This window comes from Ursus americanus, chromosome 30 (genome assembly GCF_024610735.1).
Source record: "Ursus americanus isolate L20-20 chromosome 30, mUrsAme1.1.p, whole genome shotgun sequence".
NCBI classification, from domain to species: Eukaryota; Metazoa; Chordata; class Mammalia; order Carnivora; family Ursidae; genus Ursus; species Ursus americanus.
This window is the reverse complement of record NC_142156.1, coordinates 9,205,818-9,229,040: the sequence shown is the minus strand read 5'-3', so window position 1 is coordinate 9,229,040 and position 23,223 is coordinate 9,205,818. Positions and strand designations below refer to the sequence as shown.

General features: G+C 48.8%; 1 long non-coding RNA gene across 1 annotated transcript; it reads left to right on the top strand.

Annotated features, from left to right (window-relative positions):
* Positions 1-11,930: 11,930 nt before the first annotated feature.
* On the top strand, positions 11,931-14,187 carry LOC148107435 (uncharacterized). Its single transcript, XR_015722312.1, has 3 exons — positions 11,931-12,235; positions 12,645-12,669; positions 13,543-14,187. It is a non-coding gene; the product is annotated as an uncharacterized LOC148107435 (long non-coding RNA).
* Positions 14,188-23,223: the final 9,036 nt, after the last annotated feature.

The following is a 23,223-nucleotide window of genomic DNA, read 5'->3' as shown; positions in this document are numbered from 1 at the left end:
GAGTGACCTGGTAGGTCTCTGATACAGACTGATGGTTGAGTCCTGCTCTGGACACAAGTGAGCCACCCGGCAGAGTCCATTATCAGGACAGACTGGTTTCTTGTGAGACATCTATTCTTTGGAGGAGCGATCGCCTCATACACTCTTCCTTTCCCGTTGCTTCCCCACCTCCTTTGGGCTCTTGATTGGTGCCCTTGTGGAAGGTCTCCCTGCCATGCCAAACGTCAGGTGGAATCTATTCCCTATGGAAAGCACCTGTCTCGACTCTTGATTTCCCTCGCAAGACATGTAGCGCAGTCTCGTCCTTTTTCTTGGCTTTGTGGGGGGAAAATGACACTACTAATGTGTGTCTTAACCTTTTGATATGGAAAAGGATGTGGCTACCCCAGAGTGCAAAAAAAAAAAGCAAAGGCTTCAAAAATCATACTGTCCCCTATGTCTGGTCTTATTTCCCTCCTTACAACATTTTTACTGATTCACTGCTTAATGATCGTGAGACAAGGTCTCTCTTATAGGCATCATTAATTGAGTCCTGAGTTCGATGTTCAGGAAAGATTTCTGTGGGAAGGTTTATTGACTGTGGAAAGAGCAGAGAGAAGCCACTGAAATGCAAAAGGAATATATGGGCCTCTTCTATGTCCAGGCTCTGCATTCTGACCAGTGGCTGAATTTGTTTTTTCTCTCCAGTGGGTATGACCTCAGATGTAGATACACCAAATGACAACCTCATGATTTCTGCTACCCTGAGGAGTGTCCAAAGTGGGCATTCGGTTCAGATAGAATCCGAAAGAGGCGCTGAGAGGTTCAGCTACACAATTGGCATCATGGACTCCCCTTGGTTGCCCTCTGGCCACCCTACTAGGAAGTAGATGTGGGGAACAGGCAAAGAATAGATGTGGGCATTTGCAAAGAATCTGTTCACCAACACAGGAAGTTCCAACTGCCTGCAAAACTTGGATTCTGGATTGTGGATTTGAGAAATAGAAAGCCCTCATTTACTTATTGGCACTGGGCCTAGGGCTGCTCTTTTCATGGACCCCAAGTTCTACCTAGTGGGGATCATCCTGGGTGTGCATATTTGAAACCTTTCATTTTCTAACGTCAGCATTGTGTCCTGGATGAATTCCTAACCTTGTGACCAGGCTTACCAAAGTAGTACTTTACCAAAGTAAAGGGGTTGTTTTATGCCATTATTTTCTAGGGCTTGATCTCACGAATCTGAGATCACGACCTGAGCCAAAATTCAGAGTCCGAGGATTCACCAGGTTCCCCGACTACATACACTTTTTTTTTTTTTTACCATGTATTGTAGTTGCTTGGTTAAGTCCATGGCACTTGGTTTTGTTCTAAAAGTTTTCCTTCTTTATGTATATTTGGAGCTGGTTCCTTCCGTTTCCATTGCTACTTTTCAAGAACAGATCAAAATCCTGTGTCTCTTGAGTGCCCATCCATGAGCCAGAACACACACTGAACCCTGCATTTTGGGGAGTATTTAAAGTACTTCATTTAGGAAAGTACTAGTTGTATGTGTTGCCCTCAACCCGTTCACTATTACAGAAACGCGGTGGTGAAAATACAGTGATATTTCCCCCCTCATTATGCAGTGAAGAGTCTGCTTTACATACACATACTGACCAAGAAATTCACAAAGGTTGAGAGGTAACTAAGTACGTCCTCTCAGCTACACACAGAGAAAAATCAGGTAGTATGCATAGACGGAGAGAGAATGACAGAATTTCATTAGTATATGCTTAGAGAAATAGGATTTGAAGAATGGAATTTCTGTGAACACTGCTCTTCATTTCATCTGGGACCCATTTTAAACTTTGTTCTAGAAATGGCTGGTGACTCCGGAGGGTAGAATGGGTGGGGATGGTGTTTTAAATCAAGAGTGGGACCTCTATTTATTCTCAATCTGTTTTTCTTTTCCCTCTTCACCCTGAAGTTTGGCTAGTGACTCTGTTTGGGGGGGGCAGGTCATCCCCCCTCATGTTGTTTATTTTCAAAAAAAAGAGTGAGAATGTGTGAGACTGGGGTTCAACTTTTGAAACAAAGCGTTTACTCTCCCATGCCCCCCTTGTCTGTGAAGACAGGCCCCTGTCGACACCAGAAGTTGGCCGCTGTGCAGCTGCATTGACTCTGAAAGGTCTAGGATGACACCGTCGCCATGGTGACTTGAGCTGCACGTCTGCTGTCCTTTCCAGTTGTGACTCTTTGAGCTGACCCATTCCTACCAATTGGTGTTTGCTCTGCTGCTCCAACTCGGAATGGGAAATTGCTGTGGTTCCTGCTATGGTGGTATGTTCGTAACGATCTTCTGAATGCTGTTTGCCATGACTCAGTTCACTCTGAGAACTGTTTTCCTCATCGTTGAAAATTTCCTCTCTCCCAATTTCATCTACATATGTTTTATAGTTTTGTTTTATCCCTTGATTTCTACTGTTGGTGGTTCTACTGAGCTAGCAGCCTTGGTTTTTGTCCTCCGTGGAGAGCAATGGGCTACTTCCTATGATCTCCTGCACCCCTCACTTGTCCCCCCTAGGTTCTCATGCGGGGAAAATACGGCAGTGTCTATGTTCGTTTAAGTTTTTTTAAGCATCCTCAATTCTATATTCACATTATGCATTTCTGAAATTTAGAGTGAACCCAGAAAGGTTGATATGGAGGACATTTATCATTGTTTTCTCAGTGTCTTACAATGTCTGCCCTGTACCGTTCATCCCCAAAGGGGTATGGATTTCAGGATTTGGGGGACATGTGGGTTCGTTCCTATCAGTAGTTGCCCCAAAGAAATCCTCAGAATATGAGAGTCTATGTTTCAATTTATGACCCCCAACCACACATTTCCAGTTCTAAGAACTTTGGGTGTTATCCAAAATGACATTTTCTAGAGATTTCCATGATATGCTACCACCCATCCCATTCAGTGCCCCAGACGTAAGTATGGTGACAATAGCATGACCTTTTTTTCTCAGTGACGCAATGAATAGCCGGGCTTTAACGTATGGTGAGAGATGGGTAACTGGTTAATGGATCGAGTTAATGAGTGATTGATAACCAAGTACACAGATTGTTAGTGATGCACAAAGAAAAATAGGTGATGTAGACACAAGAGCAGAGACACACACATTATATATATAAGTATATATGTATATAGAGATGATTGCATACGTTTGCACATAGGATTGTAGCTTGAAAACAGAACGTGTCTACATTAAAGTGGTTTTGATGTAATGTGTTTCTTAGTTCTCCTGAACTTTCCTCCAGATCTCTTCCCAAAAGCTAAGGTATGGGTTTTTTTCTATGAGTTGACAAGGGTCTCAGGAACTCCTAGTTTGTTTGGAGGCACTTCTATTTGTGTGAGGAATAAATAATGCAAGATGGCATTGTTTCACATGTTTGAAAACACAAGATTTTGTAACAGTGACCCTCCCTTCCTTTACACTGGGATTCATCTCATTTGATCTGCTGACCTTAAGACAGGCAACTGGAACATTCTAGAGAACAGTCATGGATATTTGTGGACAAGGGCCCCAGAGAGTGGATTCAGGGAGACAGCAATAGGTTTGCTCGTTTGCTTTTTGTTGTTGTTTTTGTTGTTTGCCTCTGATTCTGTCCAAAGGAAATCGTGTTGGGGTAAAATGCTTGTATTTAGGCAAAGCAGCTGTGTGTCACAGAGCAATGGTCTGGGAACTCAGACTCCCAGATTTGAGTCCAGCTCTGGAACTTGTGAAATTGTGAGATCTCAGACAAGACCTAGACCCTCTAATTCACCTTTCTGACCACGTGACAGGTGTTCATTCATTCAATGCTCATCACACACTTATGCGATGATTTGTTTCCTCTCCCTATTCCTCAGGTGGAGGAATGGAGGCACAGAGATGAATGTGACCAGGTTCATGAACTCCTCTAAGAAAAGGAGCCAGGAGGTGAACCCAGGCCTGCAGTCCAGTGCTTGTGCTCTAACTACTGAACCGAACTGCGCTTATGACTCAGCCATGGGATCAGTAGTTACTGTGCAAAGAAGCTTTAGAATCTGTGTGGATGTCAGGAATTCCCTGAGCCAAGGGGAATCCCAAACACTGTTTGTCATTATGAGGTCATCTCAGGGGTCACATAGCCCAGGGAAGCTCTTGAGCCATAGAAGTCCAGATCTTGCCATAGTCATTGATCTGAAATGGACATAGAAAGCCTGGTCCGTTTGAAGCCGTGATTGTGTTCAGTTCAAAGATTCTGAGGGTTTGGAGGCACCGTGTAGGACAAGCCAGTCAAACTCTGTTTGAACGCTGGGCTACTCCTCAGCACCTGACCTCAATCCGGTCAGAATGGAGGAGACCCTTTCATGGTATTTGATGGCATTGTCAGTATGAGTAAGCCCTGGTCATGCCGAAATCCTGTGAGCTTGGGGACACTCCCGGGACAAGGAAAAACAAGACTCAAAAAACCAGTTCATGATTAACCTTCTGTCCAGAGCTGGTCAGTGCCTGGCCAATCAGTGTCATGGCATGGTCACTCTTCAGGGCATGGCACAAATAGAATAAGAATAGGGAGCATGCCTGGCGGTGCCTGGCTGGCTCTGCCAGTGGAGCATTTGACTCTTGATCTCAGGGTCGTGAGTTCAGTCCCCATGTTGGGCATGGAGCCTATTTAAAAAACAGAGAGAAAAGAATCGGGGACATAGTGTTGTAGATTTGATAATATTCTCCCCATGAGCCCTAAAAAAATGCTTGAATGCCATGAACTACACACTTTAGGGACAGTGACCAACATGAACTCAAACACTCGTAACAGCCTGCTGTCCATCATCCTTGTTTGGACGCACTTGTCCAGCTGGGCCAGGGAGTGTCCACGCTCCAGTGGGGGCCTTTGCTCCTTCCGGAGCTCTCCCATTGTTGGCTAGTAAGTGCAAGCATGGAGAGAGGCCATGCTTCATGACTATATACACATAGCCTCGCAAAGCAAGACTAGAAGTCAAACAGCATCAAATGAATAATGGTGCTTGGTTTTCAATGACAGAACTTCATTATTGACAAATCGTCAACAATTGATGAGCTTCCTCACAAAGGATGTGAGATGAAATGTAACAGAAAGTCGTGCTTAGATCTGAATCTAAGTCTCTCAATAAAAGGTTGCTTATTATCATGTGCAAAATAGTATACAGCAGATGATAGATTTAAATGCAAAAGCAGGTCTGGGTGATCCTTACGGAGAGTCGTGACGGGGGAGCTTCTCCAGGGTGTGGGTATGGAAGGGTCCCTCTCTATGTGTCCTTTGTATATTCCCCGATTTAAAAAAAAAAAGATTTTATTTGAGAGAGAACGAGAGAGCAGGAGCGGTGAGTAAGGGGGATGTGGGGGGGGAGAAGAGGGACAAGCAGGCACCAAGCTGAGTGCAGAAACAGAGGCCCGGCTCGATCCTAGGACCCTGAGATCATGACCTGAGCCAGGTCAGACACGTGACCCACTGAGCCACACAGGCGCCCCTGAGGGGTCCCTCTCAAAGGAGGTGGGGCTTGGTCCCCTGCCACCGCAGGGTCTAGAGAAGGATGAGGAGTCTATAAAGACTGGATCTGGGGGAGGAAGGAAGGAACAGGGAAGGTGCCCATTCAGAGCCAGTGCAGTCCCGGTTCATTCTTAGCCAGGCCTTAGCCCAGGCAGTTTGGAGACTTACTCAGATCAATACCAGTGAGATACTAGAGGTCATAGGCTTAATTTATTAAACCAGCAAAGCACTAGCCCAGGTGGCCATTTTCCCAGTTAACTCACAGCAACTGCTCAGCCAGGGTTGGTCAGCTGAAGGGAAGCTAATTCTTGGTAGAGCTGTCGTGTGACAATTAGTTTGGAATGTCCTGGGTTCTGAATCAACTTGGGAGCCCCGCAGACCACTGGTCCCTGAGGGTGCTCAACTGGCCCCCAGGAAAGCTCCACGTCAGACAGCTAGTAGGGTGAATGCTGTGGTAGGATGGCCACAGTTGGGCTTCCCCTGGCCCTTCAGAGGGGCTTCTCATGGGGCATCTGCACTGAGTTCTGGGTCAGGGGTTGAAACCTAGAGGTGCGAAGCTGAGTTAGGATTTGGACTTTGCTGTTGGCTCAAGCGCCTCCCCCAGGGCATCCACTGTCTCCCACAGACAACTTGGGGCTGGAGGATATGAGAAAGAGATGAGGGAGCCCTGGTTCGGGGCTGCAGGGCTTCATCTCAGGTGTCTGGGCAGGTGTCAGGTGTTCCGGGACCTCTCCCCCCAAGGAACCAACTCCATTCCTGTCCCAGCTCCCCCACTCAACATTAAGTTGTCTCTATAGCTTGGCTTTGGTAAATAGTGCTGCCGAACATGGGCAGATATTTCTCTGAAATCTAGACTTGAATTCAAATGGATTTCTTATCCAAGAGTGGGATTGCTGGGTGTAATGGTAGTTCTTTTGTGAATTTTTTTGATGAAGTCCCATATTGTTTTTCATAGTGACTGCATCCGTTTACATTCTCTGTGGGGTATTTGAAGGCTATATGAACCCTAAGACCTTCCTAAAGCCCTCTCTGACTCAGGTGGCTTTGCTAGGCAAACGATGAACCATGGGATCAAAAGTTTGAACTCGGATGAGCTTATCACCCCTTTTTCTATGGTCTTCTGATAGCGAGATGTCAACAGCTCTTTCTGTTGTCACACATTTCCCACAGTCTCTGAGAAAACAAAAAACAAAAGTGAAAAAAAATCCATATTTTCTCTAGGTCTCCAGAAGCTGGCCAGGAGAATAAAGACGAAGGTTCACCCCACTTCTGACCCTGTTGAAGGTACCGTGGAAATTCATTCATTAAGTTGATTCAAGAATAATTATTCTAGGGGCACCTGGGTGGTGTCCAACTCTTGATTTTGGCTCAGGTCATGATGTCAGGGTCATGAGATCGAGCCCCGTGTTGAGCTCCATGCTGGGTATGGAGCCTGCTTCAGATTCTCTCTCCCTTTCCCTATGCCCCTCCCCTGCTCACACTCTCTCTTTGTCTCTAAAAAAAAGAAAGAAGAAGAAGAATCATTACACTAGTTTTCAGTGTCCCATACTTAAGACAAAAATGCCAAGCCATATTATTTTTTTCACGTGTGAAAATTTTAATTTAGCTGGTCACTCAGTTTATAACTGCAGTAGTCAAATGGCATTTGCAACTCAAGTCTGGTCACATTTCACGGTAGGTATAGTGAAGCTAACGAATGGATGTTAGTCTGTTATTAAACATTAGGAAAAATAGATCTTTTATTATTTTTAATGAATAGACGTTATTACTTCAAATAGTTTAGATTAAGATAATAATTGAGCAGATAATATAAAAAGTTTCCCTATCACCCTTATCCCTTGGTGCACAATTTCCACAATCCTTAAAAGCTTCATCAGTGTGGAACACATGTCACGAATCACAAACCAGCGTAGCGATATTAGTACTCATTGAAGGCCAGCATCGCTAGGAAGGTCTGCTCTGTGTTGTGCAGGAGTATGGGTTTTGACAAATGCGTAAAGTCGTGTATCCACCATGTACAGAGTAACTTCACTGCCTTAAAAATCCCGTGTTTAACCTCTTCATGCCTTCGCACTTTCTCTAGAAATCTTAACAACCGTTGACCTTTTGTCATCTCTATAGCTTTCCTTTCTCCAGAATGTCATCTAGTTGGAACCGTAAAGCACGTTCCTTTTCCAGACTGACTTCTTTCACTTTTATCTATACAGTTCACATCCGTCGATGTCTTTTTGTGACTTCATAGCTCAATTATTTTTTTTAATTTCCTTTTTATTATTGTTTGAGAGAGAGAGTGAAAGTGTGTGGGGAGGGGCAGAGGAAGAGGGAGAGAGAATCTTCAGCAGGCTCCATGCTCAGCAGGAAACCCGTCTGACGTGGGGCTGGATATCATGCCCCTGAGATCATGACCTGAGCCCAAATCAAGAGCTGGATGCTTAACTGAGAGAGCCCGCTCTGCGCTCCGGTAGCTCAGCTCTGTTTATTACCGAATCATATTGCATCGTAAGGGTGTATTGCCAGTTGTTTTTCTGTTCACCTAGTGAAGGACAGCTTAGTCGCCTCTAGATTTGGTGTTCGTAAATCAAGCCGATAGAAGCACTCCTGGGCCGGTTTTCATGTGGACACATTTTTCAACTCAACTGGGTAAATACCTAGGAGCGATATGGCTGGACGACACAGCAAGACTGTGTTTTGCTTTGTAAGACTTGATAGAATTCACCAGTCAAACCATCTGGGGCCGGCTCTTCCTTTCTGGGAAATAAGTATTAACTATTGGTTAAATGTCTTTGATACATGCCTGTTCAGATCATCTATTTCCTTTCAGTGGGTTTTGGTAGTTTTGTGTCTTTGAAGGAATTGGCCTCTTTCCTTTCAGGAATCCTAGAATTTTTCCATGTATTCCTTTAGAATCCTTTCAACGTGACGTCTCCTCTTTCATCTGATGTTAATGTGTGTCTTCCCTCTTTCTTCTTGGTTAGTCAGGCTAGAGCTTTATCCATTTTACTGATATTTACAAAGAACCAGCTTTTGTCTTGGTTTGGTTGATTTTGTCTGAGAGTTGTTTGTGTTCCATTTCATTGGTACCTGCAATCATATATATATTTTTCTCTTACTTGCTTTATATTACATGGCTCTTATTTGCCTTGTTTTCTAAGGAGGAAGCCTATTCACTTTGAATCTTTCTTACTTTCCAACACGATGACATTCAGTAGTATAAATTCTCCCAAGCACTGCCTTTGCATATATTTCCGTCAACGTATATTTTCATTTCGTTTAGTTCAAAATCTTTTCAAGCTTCTCTTGAAACTTCCTCTTTGACCATTTTTTAAATCTCCAGCTATTTGGGGATTTCCCAAGATTTCTTGCTGTGGTTGAGCTCTAGTTTAATTTCATAGAGGTCTGAGAGCAGCTGTTGTATTGCTTCTACTCTGTGAGATGTGTTGGGGAGTGTTTTATGGCCCAGCATGTGGTCTCTTGCTGAATGTTCCAGGTGAGCTGGAGAAACAGTATATTCTGCTAGAGAGTCTGTGCTCCAGGAAACCTGGATTCCCTGTGTTCCCTTTCCTGTCTCCTCGGGGCCATGGTTTGCCCTGTGTCCTCCCCTCTCCATGGATCCCAGAGAGTGGTTGATTTTTCAGTGTCTTCAGGCTTTTTCTTGTTCGTAGGGTGGACAGTGATTGCCACGATCCTTGCATGTGAAGCCCTCTACTTTTGTCTTCATGTGCCTTCAACTCCCTTCTCCTGAAATGTGTCTTGACTTCAAGATATTTGGGCACACGCTGCTTCCGTTCATATAACCAGGTCTCCAAAAACAGCCGAGAAGCCTGTGTCTAGATGTCAGCTTACGTAGCAAAACACACGTTTTCTTTGACATTTCACCTTTTACATAGGCTGTTATCCTAAGTTAGAGGTTTACAGAAATATCAGCCATATGCTTTCACTCAACGTGTTACCCTCCCAGAGGTATGGACTAGTGAAAATAGAGAATATATGTGTTTTTATATATATCCATTGAGTATCCAGCCTTTCACACACAATGACAGGCCAAGAAACCCATTGACAGAGATGGATAGATACGCATGTACATAGGGAGTTAGTAACATAGAGAAAAGAAAAGGTAACGTTTTGGGATGAAAAGAGACATATGAATTTCTGTATGTAGACAATTGCATCCTTGTGCACATGGAGCTCCAGCTTTAGAAAAGCACGAGCCTCTATTCATGTGGTTGTGAGGTAATGCACAGGCCAGGTCCCCTGAGTCTGCATCCAGCGCGCTGTGCAAAGGCGAAGCTCTGGTCGTTCGCATGACTGGGCAGCAGGTCTTAGCTTGAGGTGCTCACATGTAGGAGGAGGAACTCACACAAGGTGATAGAGTTTCACACGTTGTAGAACACGAGTATGTTATGTACATAAGCTCTCTCTCCCACCAGTAAACTGGTGTTCGTCGTGTTGGACCAGATAGCTGCCAGGTCAGGCAACTAATTCATTCTGGAAGCATCATGCACGTTATTTTGGGAAATGGCCACTTAGTGTGTCCTCAGGCAGTCAGCAAAAGCATTTCTGAGACCTTTATGTGACTCCTTAAACACTGGCTCTGGCTTAAGATAAAGGGGTCCTTTTTAGACAAAGCAGGTGTGTGTCATGGAAAAAGCACTGGCCTGGGAGCTTGGCCAGCAGAGTTTGACTGCAGCTCTGAGTTTTGTGAAGTTATGGCATCTCAGACGAGACATTTCACCTCCAAGGAACCTTCCTGAGCATTTCCACGGCATGCTTTACTTACACTAACCATTCAAGCCTCACCACCAATGCAGTACTTTGCTTGCTAAGGGCACTCTTCAGATGGAGAAACTGAGGCACAGCGCTGAATGCGCCCAAGCACACAATCTCTTAAGTAGAAATGCCAAAATGTGAACCCAGATGGCTGGGCCCATGCTGCTACTCTGAGATACCGAACCGCACTTACCACACTGATGAGCGTAGCTCTGAGCCATGGGTTCAACAGAAACCATGCAGGATCTTTCCAAGGCCTGTGTATATATCTGAACTGCATGAGTCTACAGAGATCCCAAGTACGGTCTACCATTATGAGGTGGCCTCAGTGGTCACATGGAGGGCAGACTTGGGCACAGCCCTTAGTGTGAAAAGCACACAGAAGGTCCAAAATGTCTGTCCAGCTCACAGATTTTGAGATTGGGAGGCACGACATTGAAAAACCTGGGAAATCTCTCTCAGTGTTGGGTCACTTGTCAGCGGCTGGCCCCAAACGGGAATCAAGAGATAGTTTAGTGCTCTTTGATTGCGTGATCCCCCTGAGCCCCAGAAAGCCTCCAGTGCTGGCAATGACACACCCAAGCAACAAGGACAAATAAGAACTCAAAGTAACATTTGGTTACTAACCTAGAGCCCACTCTTTTTCCTGTACCTCTCTTACAGAGCTGGGGTAGAGGACATTGGGAGGAAGCCAGGCCTCCCACTGTAAAGGGCCATCCCATTAGTGGACGACTACTGCTAGCAGGGAGAGCCACCTGACTCAGTGAACACATACATGAGACACACACTGGACGGGAAAATACCATAAGGTTAATGGTGTTATTTTTATTTCATATTTTTAAGCTTTTGGACTATCTTCTGTCTTTAGGGTATCTTTATTTTTCATTATTATTATTTTTTAATGGAAGTTGAGTCGACACACCATATTCCATTAGTTTCAGGTGTACCTTTGCCTTCAATGGCAAAGCCAGAACTCTGTTTCTCCCTTCTTTGCTGCTTCTCTTCTCTGCATCTCCTTCCATGAAGAAGGGGGCTCACCAATAGCCAACAGCAGGCTTTTCTTTTTTAAATTCAAATTAGGTAACATATACTGTATTAGTAGTTTCAGGGGTAGAACTTAGGGTTCATCTGTTGAGATAACAGCCAGTTGTCATTCCATCAAGTGCCCTCCTTAAGGCCCATCACCCAATTACCCCATCCCCCCACTTCAGCAGCCCTCAGTGTGTTCTCTAGATATACGGGAATATTACTCAACTGTTGAAGGACTCAAATCCTGCCAGTGGCAAGTGCATGCTGTTAAACCAACCACATCCCTCACCAACCCCCCTTCACCAGCCCTCAGTTTGTAATATACACTGCAAATTACTCAACCATCAGAAGGAATCAAATCTTGCCATTGGCAACTGCATGCTGTTTAACCAACCACATCCATCTCCACTGTTCTGTCGTTCAAGTCAAGCAGAGCTCTCTGAGTCATTCATGAGATAGAGCACCGAGGGTGGGAAGGTACTCTGTGTCCTCTAGTCTGTCTCCCATTCGGCTGGCCAGTTGGAGGAGCTTTGTCCTGGCAGAACAAATGAAGAGACGTCGCTACGGGCAGAGGGAGGGGTGGGGCTCCCTCACGACACCACAGTGTGCAACCAGGTGACCTATTTGTAGACTAACTGACTCACATTGACCAGGTTGCCTTAAGCTAGAAAGGCAAAGGTCTGTTTCTCCTGTTTCCTCATCCTCTTGTTTGCTTTTCCTCACCCATCAAGGAGGATGGCCCAGCAGCAGCTCAGCCCATGCTTCTTAACCAGTCACTCCCATACAGTCTTGTCCCGTGTCCGTATCAACGGTGATCACACAGTAATTCCCGAGCAGGACCAACAATGGACTGACACTTACTCTGTGTCCTCTGGAGTCTACCAAGGGTGTAGTGGAGGAGCTTGGCAAGAAAGCCCTGCAGTCCAACACTTCCAGGGTAAGCTTGGCTGTCTTTGCCTGAGAAAGAAATGTTTCTTGCTTGAGTGTCCTCTTTGCAAAGGGAGTTCAGCTATGACAACATGCCAGTGTAGTTTTAGATGTGACGCACCATTTTCTTGGGGCGTTGGGAGGGGAGGTTGTAAACTGTGTGGTAGGGGACCTTTTACTCCGAAGCGGTTTTTCCTCCCTGAATTAAGAGTTTTGTAATTGTGCTTCAGGGAATTTGAGAGATCCATTCCCCAGGAAAAGCTCATGCCTTTTCCACGGGTGCACTCTGTGCTTCCTTTCGGGGCCTTTGTCTTTCCTACTGTTTCTCATTCGGTTTCCAATAGTCACCAAGAGAACCAGTGATGACACAGTACACATATGACCTGACCCTCATCGTGTGTTCTTTTCTGTAAATGCAGGTGGCCCCAGCACCATGTGGAAGTGGTACGTATTCTGGAATCAGTCTCTTGCTGAGGAAAAACTCTAGATGGTTAGGCAGGTGGGGGGATGTCCTCGCTGTCCTCAGTCTGGAGAGCCACCTGATTCCAGGTTCCTGGTAGCACTGAGGCTCGGGGGTGTGGGTAAAAGCAGCCTTCCAGGTGAGAAACTATGTCCATGTGTCTCCAGTCCTAGGAAGCCAATGCATTCCCCGTGGGTGGTGTGGGTGTGTGTGCATGAGGCTTGGGGGTTAGGTGTCTTGTGTAGTGTGACTGTGTGTGTGTGTGTGTGTGTGTGTGTGTGTGTGTGTGTGTGAGAGAGAGCAAGACAAAGACAAAGACAGAGACAAAGACAGAAAGACGGAGACAAAGACAGAGCCAGAGAGAGAGGAGACCGAGAAAGAGAGAGAGAGAGAGACAGAGAGAGGGACAGAGAGAGAGAGAAATGTGTTTCTCCAGGAGATATGTCAGACAGATACTGCACGATATCACCCTTCTCCAAAGCCGTGTTATCACACTGCGCACTTTAGAGCCTTACTGCGGTGGGTGGCCCGGCAGGGGCACTTCAGTCCATGCTTGGTAACCAGCTGGCTCCATACACCCCAGCCTCGTGTCCATATCAAGCAACATTCCATGAATATTCTTGAGCAACAACAGGAATGTGCTGACGGGTACTCTGTGTCCTAGAGGCCTTGGAGGATGTGTTAGAACTCCTCAAGGAAGACAGCGGAGAAGGCACACCTCTCGCCATGGTGAGCTAGACGTTCTTTGTCTGAGGAACGGGTGTTGCTTTCTTGGTTTCCTTCCAGTCAAATTCAGATGAAAATCAGACAATGTACATTTGAGATTATACATATATCTCATACAATTTTCCTTTTAGGGAGAGCGTTGAGTGCCAACCGTTAGCTGATTCGAGAGAACATTTACCATTGGCGACACCAAACCTGGTTCTAAACGCTGTGGTAGGATCCTGTCCCTCAGCAGTAGTCACCGTCCTGAATGCACTGGACAGACACGTCCACCAGGATAAACAACTTCCTAAGGCATCCAGTTCACTTACTTTGGGGGCGTTGGGCTCAACCACTGTGTTCCATCTGGGTTCCTAAAGTCATTGAGGGAACTAAAGCTCAGGCAGACAGACAGTGTGTAGCAGGACCTGAGCCTCACGGTGTCCTCTTTTCCGTACCTGCAGGTGACCCCGGGAACCAGTGAAAGTGATACGTATTCCGAAATCAGCCTCTTCCTGAGACAAAACTCTAGATGGTAATGCAGGTGGGCATCCTTGCAATCCTCAGTCTGGCGAGCTGCCCTGATTGCGTTGTGGTGGTGTGAGGGACAGGAGATTTCCCAGGTGAAAAAGTGTGTCCACGAGTCTCCAGTCCTAGGAAGCCATTGCATTCCCTGTGTGTGGTGTGGGTGTGTGTGCATGAGGCTCGGGGTTGGGGTGTCTTTTGTGGCTCTATGTGGTGTGATTGTGAGTGTGTGTTTTAGTGTGGGAGACAGGGAGAGATGGACACAGAGAGAGGCGGAGAGGGAGAGGGAGAGATGGAAATCCGAGTGAGGGAGAGATTGCATATTTCTCCAGGAGGTGTATCCCACTGCCACTGCACAATGGCCATTGTCCACATTCTCAAAAAAAAAAAAAAGAAAAAGAAAAAAAAAAAAAGAACAGAACAGAAAAGCAAAGAAAGGAAAAGACAAGACAAAGAAATGTCGTCACAGGGCACACATTAGAGCCCTGTTATCGCGAGAGGCCCAGCGGTGGAGTTCAGCCCATGTCTGGGAACCAAATGCCTCCATATGCTCTAACCCCATTCATAGTGAGCAATACTCCCCGAGTTATTCCTTTTTTTTTTTTTTAAGATTTTATTTGAGAGAGAGAGAGAGAGAGAGAGAGAGTGAGAGCACAAACAGGTGGGAGGGGCAGAGGGAGAGAGAAAAGCAGACCCTCGCTGAGCAGAAAGCCCCATGCGGGACTTGATCCCAGGACCCTGAGGTCCTAACTTGAGCTGAAGGCAGATGGTTCACCGACTGAGCCACCCAGGCCCCGTCCCCACATCATTCTTGAGCAGCACCACCAATACGCTGGCAGGTACTCTGTGTCCTTCTAGGTGTGCCTGAGCATGGTGCAGTTTGGCCATGGCTCTTTCGGAATGCTACAGACAAGGAGGGCTTGCCTCCTGCCAAGGTGAGCTTGCCTGTCTTTCCCCCAGGAACAAATGTTGCTTTCTGGGTTTCTTTCCAATCAAATTCAGATGAAAATCAGACAGTATACTCTGTGTTGGCGAATTGAACATAATACTAAAACAAAATTCATTTTCCTAATGTCAACTGCTTGTATATGGAAATGAAATTATTTTTATATACAGATTTTATGTAAAAAGCTATATATACTTTTGAGATTATACACATGTAATTTCCCTGGTAGGGAGAGCGTTGAGTGGTTGTCTCTTGCCAACCGTTAGCTGATTCGAGGGGACGTTTACCATTGGTGACACCAAACCTGGTTCTAAACGCTGTGGTAGGATCCTGTCCCTCAGCAACACTTTCTCCTGCTTGGATGAAGCATTTTGTAGTCACCATCCTGAATGCACTGGACAGACACGTCCCCCAGGAAAAACAACTTCCTAAGGCATCCAGTTCACTTACTTTGGGGGCGTTGGGCTCAACCACTGTGTTCCATCTGGGTTCCTAAAGTCATTGAGGGAACTAAAGCTCAGGCAGACAGACAGTGTGTAGCAGGACCTGAGCCTCACGGTGTCCTCTTTTCTGTACCTGCAGGTGACCCCGGGAACCAGTGAAAGTGATACGTATTCCGAAATCAGCTTCTTCCTGAGACAAAACTCTAGATGGTAATGCAGGTGGGACATCGTTTGAATCCTCAGTCTGGCAAGCCGCCCTGATTGCGTTGTGGGGGTTGGGGGACAGGAGATTTCCCAGGTGAAAAAGTGTGTCCACAAGTCTCCAGTCCTAGGAAGCCATTGTATTCCCTGTGTGTGGTGTGGGTGTGTGTGCATGAGGCTTGGAGTTGGGGTGTCATTTGTGGCTCTATGTGGTGTGATTGTGAGTGTGTGTTTTTGTGTGAGAGACAGGGAGAGACAGACACAGACAGAGAGAGGTGGAGAGGGAGAGATGGAAAGAGCGAGAGAGAGATTGCATATTTCTCCAGGAGGTGTATCCCACTGCCACTGCACAATGGCCATTGTCCACATTTTAAGAAGAAAGAAAGAAAGAAAGAAAGAAAGAAAGAAAGAAAGAAAGAAAGAAAGAAAGGAAGGAAGGAAGGAAGGAAGGAAGGAAGGAAGGAAGGAAAAGACGAGACAAAGAAGTGTCGTCACAGGGCACACATTATAGCCCTGTTATCGCGGGAGGCCCAGTGGTGGCTAGGTTCAGCCCATGCCTAGGAACCAAATGCCTCCATATGCTCTAACCCCATTCATAGAGAGCAATATACTCCCCGAGTCATTCTGCAGCAGAGGTGAGGTGAGAGGCACGTCCTGGAGCACATTTCTCTCTTCTCCTCACCACATCCCTGATACTGGGACCAGAATAAGACCTGCACTTGGCTCCGTGGGAGAGAGGCCCGGGTGCAGCGGCCCGGAGACCCTCCCCAGCTGGCGGGAATTCTAGAGGCCTCTGTGAAGGCTGCTGGGTTGGCTGCACACACTGGCTCTCACTGTCCCACTGAGCTGGTCTCCTGGGACTGACCGGGCCCAGGACAGAGGCTCTGGGAAGCGGGGCCAGGGTCTTTGCTCCTGTCAGATCCCACTGCTCCAGCCACAGAGAGATGGGCCTGGTCCCCACTTCGTGGTCACGGCCCACCCTCGGACCTTCCATCCATCTGCTCGGGGCCTCGCCAGTCCTTCCAGGTCTCAGGGTCTTTGGTGAACACTGCAGGTACTGGTGTTTATGTGGCCACACCGGCTGGAGAATGCCCGTCCCCCCACTGACAGACTAGGGAAATTCGGACAAGTACCATTACCTCCACTGTCACATTCATCTCCTCTCCGGGCTAGGACACTTACGGGCTGTCATCAATCGGAAGTGTGTCTCAAGTGCCCAAGATGAGCCCAGGCACAGGGTAGTCACTTGATTGCCCAGTTGATGGTCACTCTCATGGCCCAGCATCACCCCAGGCCCGTGGCAGCCGCCTCCATGTTAGCTACATTGGCTCATTGATCAACGGATTGACTAGGGAGCATGTCAGTAAACCCATGATCGCTCCTCCACTGTTCCCATTGCAGAGAACAGTCTGGTTGTTGGAGGTGACACGAGAAGGGAAATAAGAAATTAATGATTCAGGGAGAGAGGAGGGAGGGTAGCAGGAGGGAGCAGAGGAAGGTAGGAAATCATGGGGACAGAAAGTCATGGGCACCACCGTGGCTGCCTCTTGAAAGAATGGGCTGACAGGCACTGCTTCCTGGTCCCAGTTATGAAATCTGAGGGCTGGGAAGGGCCCAGAGACCCTGGACGCCTTCCTCATCAGTGAGGTAAAGGGCTCATGGCCCCATGGGTGGTGAGGTGGGGGGACTGCGGAGCTGAAGGCAGCATTGAGTTTTGGGGTCGGGGACATAATCCCAGGGGCAGTGGCCTGAGTCCTCACTTCACCCTGATTGTCCTGTTTCCTTTCCCAAGACCAGGCCACGACAATGCCCACCGTCGTCCGTAAGGAAGACGACTTCACAGATTGCGAAGACTCGGACGCATAGATTTACCATCCACATGTAATTTATTTCCTCTTTCATTTTTATACTCTTTTTTTTTTGGTAAAGATTTATTTATTTTATTTTGGGAGAGACTGAGATGGCACGAGTCAGGGAGGGACAGAGGCGGAGAGAGGGAGACCCCAAAGCAGAATCCCCACTGAGGGCAGAGCCTGACATTGGACTTGACCCCAGGACCCAGAGATCATGACCTGAGCCGAAATCAGGAGTCACATGCTTAACCGCCTTCGTCACCCAGGCACCCGTCTCCTCTCTCTTACTGATAAGGTCCTTTTTGTAGCTTTGGCCAATTTCCTCTTTCCTGCTTTTTATGATGCTCCTCCCAGAGGACCTGGGCTCCTCCGGGCGCTTGATGTTCTTGGATTTTCAAATCTATCATCTCTCTCTTCAACCCTGTCATTTTGGGGGCTCAAGGCACGAGATGCACAAATGTTCTATTTCTACCAACTGTCACCAGCTTTCTTGGGAATCCTCTAACCCTAACCCCTCTCCTCTTCCAGAAAAAATGTCTGATGCTCACGTGTACATTCATCACAATTGAATTCTTGTTCCCCAGACTTCACCAACGATGATTTGGCTTTTCAGGGCCCACTCCAGGCAACCCGATTGGAGCAAAATCATTCATTTGAGAAGCATCTTCGGAAAGGAGGAAGCCCAATGGGCAGCACATTTTGGATGCTACGTTGAGGCCTCCAAAAGAAATTCTCAATCAAACCTCAAGCCCTCGTGGTCATTTGGGTCATTAGGAAACTCCAGTATACTTATTTTTCCCGAGAGTGGGTCTGGCTGAACAGTTTCAAGAACGAAGCAGATGTTTCCTGCCTGGGTTATCTAGAAAAACCTGTGTACCTAAACTGTGCTTATATCCATGGCCACTAGTGTATCAATTCATGGCCGAAGGAGCCCCATGGGAAAGGTTTGTCGTGTCCCTTCTGCTCTGTGGTCACTCAGAAGAATGAGATCAAGACACAGGGTCAGTTGGGGGAGCTGGTGTCCAAGATCAGGGATCTGGAGTCCTGGGTTCTGGGACGCACGTCCAGGGACAAGAGGAAGGAACTGGGCCCTGCTAAGTGAGCTGCTGAAACAGAGTCCAACCCAACCTTCCAGTCCAGAAACTATCCTGTGGGCAGGGGAGGTCCAGGGGAAGGCAGGGAAGCTCCTCTCTTGCAGAGCTCCCACTGGGGAAGTTAATGTACGTAACTCCGGCGAGAAAGGCCAAGTCCCGCCCTCTGGGCCTGTGAGGAGCGGGAGTCTGATGACAGAGGCTGAGAGTGGGGACCCTGCCCCCACCCCACCTGCAGTACGACCCATCCTGACATCGGCACAATGGACAGAGACCTGAAACTGCCCCCTTTTCCTTGCTCACATTCCTTCTTTCTCACTCGTCATCAAACCCTGCCTGTGGCTTTCAGGTAAAAGCCAGTCGCCTCATGTTAGCGTCATTACTCTTGTGCCTTTATGTACTCCTGCAAGAAGAGACAGAAGACACTGCTCTTTCAACTATTATACAAGTTGTATTTGTTTTATTTTTTTACAAAGTGGAAAGTGAAATGTGCGCAATTTCTAATCCTAACTGCTTAACATATTCTGAATTTGCACTGCATGGAATTTTATTCCCATCTGAGTGCTCTGTTTGGTTCTCACGTACACGAGTCATCTCCAGAGCCTGAGAGAAGCTGCCGCGAGGTGACCCAAGCCCTCCACACGTCTCCCCAGAGGCAAGAAAGGAAACTAACTTGTCCAAATTCCTCTCCTCTGCCAGGGGGGTGACAGGGGCTGTGCAGCAGGTGCGGCCCCACCAACACCCGTGCCTGCCAGCGTTTGCCCCGAGAGCCAAGTCCTGGAAGGACTGGGGAGGCCCTGGGCAGGCCTGAGGGGAGGACCCAGGGTGGGCCGTGACCACGAGGTGGGGAGCGGGCCCATCACTGTGCGGCTGGAGCGGCAGGTTTGACAGGAGCAGGGACTCCGGCTCTGGTGCTCAGAGCCTCGGTCCTGGGCCTGGCCGGTCCCAGGAGCCCAGTGGGACCATGAGAGCCATTGTGTGCAGCCAACCCAGCAGCCTTCACACAGGCCTCCAGAATTCCCGCCAGCCGGGGAGGGTCTCCGGGCCGCTGCACCCGGGCCTCTCTCCCACGGAGCCAAGCGCAGGTTTTATTCTTTTTTTTTTTTTTTAAAGATTTTATTTATTTATTCAACAGATAGAGACAGCCAGCGAGAGAGGGAACACAAGCAGGGGGAGTGGGCGAGGAAGAAGCAGGCTCATAGCGGAAGAGCCTGATGTGGGGCTCGATCCCGGATCGCCGGGATCACACCCTGAGCTGAAGGCAGACGCTTAACCGCTGTGCCACCCAGGCGCCCCCGCAGGTTTTATTCTGATCCCAGGACCGGAGATGTGGGTGAGGAGAGGAGGAAAGAGAGGTGCTCCAGGGCATGCCTCCCACCTCACTTCTGCAGCAGGACCCGGGAGTAGTGCAGGAGCCCCACAGGGAACATTCTCTGTGCCACCCTCCCTGGCAGCGCCCTTTCCCCCAGGGCAGACCTGAGGGCGGCCCCTGCAGGTGCGGCTCCGAGACCCGAAGGTGCAGAAGGAGACGGTCCCCGGCGCCCCCCGCACCTGGCTCGCAGGGAAGCACTCTGTCTCCACCTCAAGTGTGCGGGACAGACTGTGTCCCACCAGACCGCCTCTGGCAGGGGTCATACCACACCCGACCCGGTAACTCCCCTGCTCAGTTCCCAACACACGAGATTCAAACATGAGCCAGGTTTGCTGCTTGGCAGACGCAGAGCAGAAAAGAGCGGGTCTCGGGGAAAAATCATCTTAAACAACAAAGCAAGAAAGATGATTACAAACAGTCCCTCTGAAGCCAATAGACATGACAGCCCTTATGCTTACGTCTTTAAAATATGAAAACACATTTCCTTGTTCTCTCGGATTTCTTAGCCCCGTCCTCAGTGTACAGGCTGCAGGTATAACCTAACTGCTCCCAGAACCCTCTCCTGTGGGACACACCTGAGAGCTGTTCCCTACCTGGCGTGTCTTCGTCCTCGCTCTTCGAATCCTAACTTCTGTCCACAATCCAATCTTCAGAGACACAAGCATGGAGAGAGGGGCTCCCCCTTTCCTGCTGCTCCTGCTGAGGCCAAGCTGGCTCACCTGGCATCACCTGCTCTTCCTCCGGATCCTCAGATCTTCCCTGGGCTCCGTGGAGTCAGAGCCCTTCAAGACCTTGACCACAGCTGCAAACCTTCAATGAGTGAAAGGATCTCCCTTCACCCGGCGATTCCCCATCTGCACGGGATCATCATAGCCCTCACCTGCACACGGACCAGCCACGGGCTCTTGATAGTCCTCACCTGCACACGGACCAACCACGGGCTCTTGATAGCCCTCACCTGCACACGGACCAACCACGGGCTCTTGATAGCCCTCAATTGCACACGGACCAACCACGGGCTCTTGATAGCCCTCACCTGCACAGGGGTCAACCTGAGATCCCAGCTGGGATGGACACACGCTGGCTTAGATGGGGTCCATGAGCAGCCCCTGCATCAGGCTCGGAGCAGCTGCCCAAGAGAGCTGTCTGTGATGCTGGAAGTGTTCTGTGTCGTAAACATGCACTACTGGGCACCTGGAATGTGGCTGGTGTGATGAGGGAAGGGAATGTTTAACTTCATGTACGTTAATCAGTTGAAACGTGAGCAGGCACGACTGGCTAGCGGCTGCCCCCCTGGATAGCGCAGCTCCCGGATCCAAAGATGAGGAGATGTGACCTCCATGGCCTGGGGGTTCCCGCAGAGGGGTTTGCTGGCCTGATCTGATCGTTCACTTGCAGGTTCTCCCTGGGGTCCTGCACACATGCCAGGCACAACGGGAGGCCCTGGGGACACACACAGGAAGGTCAACACCCAGGTCCTAGAGGAATCCCAGCAGGGGCCGGCTTGTAAGCAGAGGTGAAGAACGCGACCCCACACGTTTGTGCCGGATGTAACGAAAGCAACAGGGCAGAGGGGGACCCCGCACTGTCCTCAGGAGCCCACCCTCCTCTTCCTGATCCAGACTAGAGCCTGGGCATGCACTTAGGTTAGCGTGGGGCCCAATAAGCCCAGACAAGCTGAAGAGGGACCTTTCCACCCCTGAACTGGATCCCAGCCCAGGACTGTAACAAGAGCGGCTGCTCAGAGCTGAGCACTCGGGGGACAAGAAATGAGGGAGATGCTGTTGGTGCCCTTGCCCTGACCACCGGGGCTCCTGTCCCCATGAGCAGGACGACACAGAGTTTGGGTTTGAGAATTCTCAGACCATTTCAGAGAAACGCTCAAACTGATGGCCTCTGGGCCATAAAAGGAAGCAACAGGGAGCATCTCGACTCTGGGATCAGCTCCCAGCACTTCGCTAAGCTCACTGCACTGGGGTTTGGGCCCCTCTCACCCCCTGTGCAACTAGAATGTTCTACAGCTGCCCTGGCCACGTGATGGGAGATCCCTTCAGTGTCAGTGTGTTTGCAGGCCAGACAGCCCTTGGCCAACAGCCCGGAGACAAGGACAGGGTTAGTCAGGTGACTCCCAGAAGCAGGTGAAAAGAAAAAACTGGTCCGTCCTCGCCCTGGGGGGATCAGGCTGGGAACCTCCTTGTGTCTGGCCTGGTCCTGGTTCCAAACCCACTGACGTGTGCTGGGTGGGAGGACAGGAGACCTGACTCCATTCTCTGCCTTCCCCAGTTTCCACCAAGGGAAGTGCCTGGTTTGCTGCACAGGCGCCTGGAGAAGAGGATGGAACATGAAGCAAGCGTCTCTCTCCGGGCTTTTAGGAAGATGTTCTCACAGTGCTCACACTACCCATGACTGCAGGACCTGCTTCTTCCCTGCTCAGAATTCTCTCCTGGGTGGGGAAGGCATGAGAGACAGGGCATAGGGCCTGGGGCTGAAGGGCCTCATCTCAGTGCTGGGCTCCCCATCCACAGGCTGTGCGACCCCCGGCAATTCAGCACCCTCTCCAGCCTCCCTTTCCTCAGAGGCCAATTAGATACCATTAGGGCTCCTTTTCTTTAGTCATGATGGATCCCAGTGCCCTGAGGGGAATGAAACAGCCTGCTCGGAGGTCAGATCTGAAGTTATTGACCCCATAACCGCGATTCTGGGAAACAGTTCTTCCCGCTTAGAACGCTGTAAACGCTCTCCGAGCTGGCGATGGGATCTCCCCCCAAGTTTATTAAGGTGTATGTGGCGTGCAATGAAATGCACACATTTAAAGTACACAATTTGATCAAGTTTGAAACCGATAACTGCGTGAAACAACGGTGATGGGAGTTGTCACTTAGGAGCTGATGCCGCAACTGTGTTGCTGGAGGGGACCTGGATCTTGGAGACACACGCACGCACACACACAATCACACCACCTGATTCCCCCAGGGAACAGCCCACCGTCATGCACGCAAACCCTCACCACCTAAAGGGAACAAACGTGCTTGTGGGAGAATGGCCATGGTTCTTTCCTGGGAGAGTCAGCTGCCCTCCCCTCACCCCCAGCCCTCGGTCCAGGCAGGAACCCAGAATCAGGGTGGCGCTCCAGCTCCAGATGAAAGCCGCAGGGGAGCCCCAGCTCTCTTACCACCTCGATCTTTCCCCAGCAAGTGAGGGACTCCGGAGTTCATACTGTTGTCACTTACTCCCGAGACCACTTGCAGTGACGGAAAACAGCATGCAGGTCAGATCCCTCCGCATACTGCATACCGTCTTATTGGGGACTTGAGCAAACCGGTCAGGAAACCATCCAGGAGAAGACCCCGAGGCCAGCGGAGAGGATACTGGTGAAATGGGCCTGAGCTTTTCCTGGATCAC